We start from the raw sequence: 6,334 nt of genomic DNA on the forward strand, positions 1-6,334 counted from the left end.
TGCAGGATGTTGACAGGGAGTACAGGCCAATACCTAACACTTAGAAAAAAAATGCCCTCAAGGTCACCAGGGAGTATAGCACTAGTTGTGATTTTCATGCTGCTGTGGTGATGGCCCCCAGCTCTGTCCTGAAGTTATTTACCTATGAGGATAAATAAGACTGTGGTGTTAATTACAGTGCCTCAGGAAATAAGATAATTGTGTAATATGTTAAGGAATAGTACTCTCAATCCAATGACCACTCTCCATTTCATTTTGTTACCTTTTCCAGGCAGAATCCAACACTCAAGTTTGTGTGTGATGTATAGAATATAATGATACCTTTAACCTAATTGTGTTGTGTGACTACTTGCATTTATATCAACACATTTAATGAATGTAAGTTTATTTACCTTTCTCTAATGACTACATTTGTAGCCACTGCTTGCAAGAATGCTCCACTGCTTGCAAGAATGGCAGCAAGATCAATGTTGCTTCTACTTACACAAACACAGGTAGTGCAGAAATGTGCTGAGCTGATGTGAGCAGTTCACTGAAGGCTTGCATGGGAAGAAGGATGGAGATATGCTTGAAAGAAGGGTATAGACACTGGCATTTCTGCTAGGAATGTCTCAATTGCTTCATTAATTCTACACATGCATCTCTGGGCATCTCTGTGGAGAAAACAGGCTGTGATTTATTTCTTTCTTAATGAGATTCACATGGTAGGCATACCTCTGTCCCTACATGATCCACAGTCCCTTCTGCCCATTCTTGTCACCTAGGGCTTGAGCCAAAAGGCATTCCAGAGCCTTTCCCTTGAAAGTTCAGCCTCTCCTGTAGTTAAAACACTCATCCAGAATGTACATGTGAGCTCTAGTCCTTTCTCTACCAGAAGGGGCCGGAACCTGCATCTCCACCCTGGTTATCCCAAACAGCAGACTTCAGGTTGTCCCAAGGTGGGAAGTTCTCCACCTGCGTGTGGTCCCTGCAACGTGGCGGTGGGTGACCACAGGGCTAGGGAGCAAATCTCATCCTGCAGGCAGGGATCGTAGCATTCCCTGACAGGGTGCAGAGCTTCCAGAACGAAACCGCCCTGTTCGGAGCCGATGCAAACGCACTGCCCGGGCCCGAAGTCAGTGCAGAGCGGTGCCTGACACATGGTGGCAGTGCGGAGCTGGCTCGGCCGTGCCGAGCCCCAGGGCAGGCCGCGGGGGGCCTCTGCACAGCAGCTGGGCGTGCTGGCCCTCAGGCCTGCAGGAGAGCAGGTGGAGAGCAGCACTGCCATTGAGGTTCTCAGGGAAGCCAAAGGAGAAGCCCTAGTGCCTGGCCGTGACCAGGCTCCATCAAGTCAGGGCTTTAATAAGAAAGCTGGATTAAGCGAGTGAACTGAATTCCTGATGTACAGATTAGGCTTGTTTATTTTCACCTTCCTAAACATACAGAGGACTATCAGGTGTATTGTTCTCCTGTCAAACATAAAGGTGCTGGTGACTCTGTATTCCTAACAGCCTCTTTGAGCTGTCAGCCTGAGCACAGAATGGAATCATTTGAGTTGGAAGGGACTCAAAGGTAGGGCATCTGGCCCAACTCCCTGCCGTGAACAGGGCCACCTACAGCGAGAGGAGGTGCTCAAAGCCTGGTGCAGCCTGACCTTGAATGTCTCTAAGGACAGGGCATCCACCACCTCCTCTCTGGGCAACCTGTGCCACTGCCACACCACCCTTATGGTAAGAATCTTCTTTCTTCTACCTAATCTAAATCTTCCCTCTTTTGGTTTGAACCCATTTCCCCTTTGTCCCTATCACAACAGACCCTGCTAAAGAGTCTGTGCCCTTATTTTTATATCCCCCCTTTAGATACCAAAAGGCTGTGGAAAGGTGTGCCCAGAGCCTTCGCTTCTCCAGGCTGAACAGCCCCAGGTCTCTCAGCCTGTCTTTCTAGGAGAGGTGTTCAATCCCTCGGATCACTGTTGTGACCCTCCTCTGGATGTGCTTCACCAGGTCCACATCTCTCTTGTACTGAGGACTCCACATCTGGACTCAGTACTCCAGGTGAGGCCTCATCGTTGCAGAGTAGAAGGGCAGGATCACCTCCCTTGATTTGCTGGCCATGCTTCTTTTTATGCAGCCCAGCATATGTTTGGCTTTCTGGGCTGTGAGGATGCCTTGCTGGCTCACGTCCAGCTTGTCATCCATCAATGGATGACAGAGGTGACTGGGCAAAAATTTTACTTTCCTGGAGCCACTCTTGGGTGGCAGTTGATAATGTAGTCTTGCTTAATGAGTCACCAGGACCTCCAGGGACTGAGCAAAGGCATCCAAAGTGCTGAAGTTTCTCTGGCAAATGCACTATGAAATCTATTTTGTGACGTGGGCAATAAATGACCCTTTTGAGAGGAAATGACACTGGGCTTTCTGTTGTGGTGCTTGACCTTCTCATGTTAAGGACACTTGGGATCCATAGTTGCCAGAGGGAAGCTGGGACATACAGCTTCTGCTAGAACTTCTGGAAAGACATATGTAGGACTATGAAAGAGATAAACAAAAACATTTGCTGAAGAAGCATCTTGAGAATGACTTGAAATAACACCAGGTAGAGTGGAAGGTTGGTCCAATTGTTGGCTCAGGTTTTGATTACAGATGTCAGGAGATAGCCACTTAAAAATTTATGAATAGAAGACTTATTTTAGGAACAGCTTATCCTCTGTGGGATGGAAGAATGGAGGCTTTTTATTTTTTTTCCCTACACTAACCAGGGCTGAAAATATTAAAAATTAAGTGTATTTAAAACCTTCTTTTTTGCCAATTTAATTGAAAAAGCTTGTACCTCAGTAAAAGCACCAGATTCTTTAATCATCAGGGAATCTAAGAAAGTAGCCAATTAGTAGGATAACAGAAGGTGGGTTGCTTTTTTAACATGGGCTCAGTTTATGCCTGTCATACAGAAAAAATCTAGACAAAAATAGTTTAGTGAAAGCTTTTGTGCCAGTGTGCCTAAGATGGGATGTCATGGTATCAATTCTGTAAGATGTGGAAATGTGAAGAGAAGTACAGTTCTAAACCAGAATACATTAATCTCAATGATGCCTCTAGTGCAGAATATCTCTCTAACCTTTTCAAATCCTGCAGTGTGAAACAATGCTTTTCTATGAAATCTCCCCAAAATGCTCTCACCAACTAATTTCTTGGGATTCCACTACAGAGATCAGGTCATAAGTCCTCAGGAAAATGAGAGTTTTTGCTGGTTTAATCTGGCAGACTAAAGCTCCAGTCCTCCTAACTGCCTAATCCTCTCCATTTTACAGTTTGAAAAGGAGAAAAAGAAATCTATGAGCAAAAAAGAGAAGCAGTAACAGTATATTTTAAACACTTTGGCACGGTTTGCTACCAACCTTAGCATTACCCAGTTATCACTTTTACTGTGGTTTGAATTTGAACTCCAGGCAGAGAATTAGCTTCGTGCAGGCACACCTGAATCCTTCTACCCAGGGGTGAATTTTAGCCTGTATAATTTTATTATTCCTTTGACTATCGCAATCAGGGACATTTGCATAGAGGGCATACTTTGAAGAGGTTATTACTGAGCACTCATCATTACTTAAATCCTCAGATCTTTTTCATGTAGCTATAGAGAGAACACTTTCATGAGCTTGATGACTATTCTGGCCATTTTTCATTTCCAAGGAAACAAATAAGAATGAATTTGAAGAGCTGATTAGCCTATGAGCTAATTTATGGATTTTTCACAGACTAATACTTATGAGCCTCTTGCATGGAACTGATTTTTGTTTGGAGTAAGATTTTAGTCAATAGAAACGGGGTTTTTAAAGTAGTTTAGCACTGGCTGCAGTGTTCCCCCTAAGTTTAATGGGAGATTTGCTGTTAGTTTTCATGAAAACAACAGTGAGGGCTCTGAGGGCTCTTGAAAATCTCATTTTTCCTCTTGCTGAGCTCAGTGTGTTCACACAGGAGATTTACGTAAATCTCTTTTTATGAAAGAACAGACCATGTTCCATCACCAGATGACACTAAGATGTTTGATGGTAAAATCTAGGCCATGGAAAACGCTTTGTACTAAGTAGGGGAAGAGGGAAATGCAGTGGATGTGGAAAAGTCCGAATTATTCAATTTCTGCAGCTGAATTTATGCAGAAGTGCCCAAGGGCTGATGTATGGGGTGTGTCACAGCCTCTGCTTGCAGCAGCACTCAACATGATTCTTGTATTTGGATATATTTAGATGCACAGATGGATTCAAGGAAATCCTTACCAGACAGCTAAGACCAGACCTTCTATAAAATGCATTTAGAGAAAGCTTGTTGGTGTTGTCTGGAAGGTGACAAGTGAATATTGCACACATGGGTGGTGCAGTTTTGGTACATGGGAATGTCTTGAATCAGAAGTATGAATCCAAGAACCATAACTACATGATTTAGTGGTCCCTTCCCTTCCCTTCCCTTCCCTTCCCTTCCCTTCCCTTCCCTTCCCTTCCCTTCCCTTCCCTTCCCTTCCCTTCCCTTCCCTTCCCTTCCCTTCCCTTCCCTTCCCTTCCCTTCCCTTCCCTTCCCTTCCCTTCCCTTCCCTTCCCTTCCCTTCCCTTCCCTTCCCTTCCCTTCCCTTCCCTTCCCTTCCCTTCCCTTCCCTTCCCTTCCCTTCCCTTCCCTTCCCTTCCCTTCCCTTCCCTTCCCTTCCCTTCCTTTCTCTTCCCTTCCCTCTTTTCTTCCATTTATTTATCAATTTTCTGTTTTGCTTTTTTGTTTCAGTGAGAAAAGGCTGGTTTGGGAGCTTCACTCCAAGAACAACTCCTGACTGGCAATCCTGGGAGTTGGATAGGTGTGTCCTTCCGACATGGAATCAGACTGAAATGTCTCATTTAAAACATCTCATATTCAATTAATTTCTGCTGAACATAGAACCTCACCCAGTAAAATCTTGCCTAGTTCCCTGGCAGACTGCCTTGCTTTTGAGAACTTTCTGCCTCTGTGATCAGTGAGTGAACAGTGGGTTGTCCACCTAAATTTTTGCCCAGCCAAATAGTTATGGTATCCAAACCTTGAGGGCATTTTAGACTTCTCTTTCCCTGTTTTTACCAGTTTTGCTTTCTGGGGGATACTAGCAAAGGAAGCAATCATGGACCCATGAATGCAGAGAATTTGTATTGTTCTTTGCTCTTGAGCCTTATTTTGAATGTTATGAGTAGAATAGAATCTCTAGAAAGCTGTGCATATTGCCCAAATGCTGTGAGAAAAGCAGTACTGGATAGCCTGAAGTAGCTTAGCCCCCACTTTGCCATCTGCAAAATAGGGAAACTAATTATTTACTAACCTGTGAGCCTGATGCAAGATGACCCTCTCCAGTGTGCTCTATTCAGATAAAGCACTGTGGTCTGGCTGGCAGCTTGCTGTCTCAGTACAACCCTGGGGTACTGTTTCCCCCTTTATCTCATCTTGCACATGGACAGCTCTTGGGGACTGACACAGGAGCAGCTACTGCTTCTAATTCCAGTGGCAGTATTTTGCCCTGCTGGCAATGGTGTTAGCTTTTCCTTTGGTTTGTCATAGCAGGCCCAGGAGGGGGAATTTGTGTTCATTTGCCTGGCTAAAGGTAATACAATATATCTGAAGTCTGCAAATGTTAGGAGCGTCAAAAAATGAGGGACAAAGGGACAACAGGATGCATTATTTTTAAAATGAAAGGCAAGTGGTGCAAGGGCAACATCCTTCATGGTTTTTGGTTTCCTTAAGCATCCTGGTCCATTGGAACCACAAATTATAACAAGGAAAGTGAAGCACGGTTAGCCAAATGGATAAATTGATGCTTTGAATCTAGCACAGGATATGTCTGATTATCTTTTGCAACATAACTGATAGGGTTTTCTCTATTTATGGCTGAGCAGCTCTGTGATCTTGCAGGAAATTGCTTCCTGTACACACTGTTCTTAATAGATTTTTAAATTCATGGCTGCTCTAGGAAAGTGGATTATAATGCAAGAGATTATGCATTTTTTCCCCAGCTTTTAAGGAGCAGCCTTAATGATGGTTATTGTTGTTGAGGGCATTACAGAGCATTCGTGTAGCAACCACCTTGAATAGCTTAGTGTTGAAAGCTTTAATTTTCCATTTAATAATAGTGAAACTAGTTAATACTAATTTTATACAAACACTTCCTAAGCTTCTTAGAAAGCATGCAGTCATGGATTTAGTCAGTGCCATGGGGGAATGCCATACATCATGAGGCTCAAATAAACCCAACAACCAGAGCTATTAGATTTATGTGTAATATTTTACATCCCGCCTCAGATCCACTTTGTGAAGCCTCTGATTCACGGGCAAGGATGACTTACCCAGAGCTGGCT

At 43.9% G+C, this 6,334-nt stretch overlaps 1 long non-coding RNA gene across 1 annotated transcript; it reads left to right on the top strand.

The window, feature by feature from the left end:
• The first annotated feature begins 922 nt into the window (after positions 1-922).
• Positions 923-5,891, top strand: LOC149918718 (uncharacterized). The gene is made up of 3 exons (XR_016465660.1): positions 923-1,709; positions 1,839-2,033; positions 4,743-5,891. It is a non-coding gene; the product is annotated as an uncharacterized LOC149918718 (long non-coding RNA).
• Positions 5,892-6,334: the final 443 nt, after the last annotated feature.

Source organism: Phasianus colchicus, chromosome 3, assembly GCF_987193195.1.
Source record: "Phasianus colchicus chromosome 3, bPhaCol1.hap1.1, whole genome shotgun sequence".
Classification (NCBI taxonomy): domain Eukaryota; kingdom Metazoa; phylum Chordata; class Aves; order Galliformes; family Phasianidae; genus Phasianus; species Phasianus colchicus.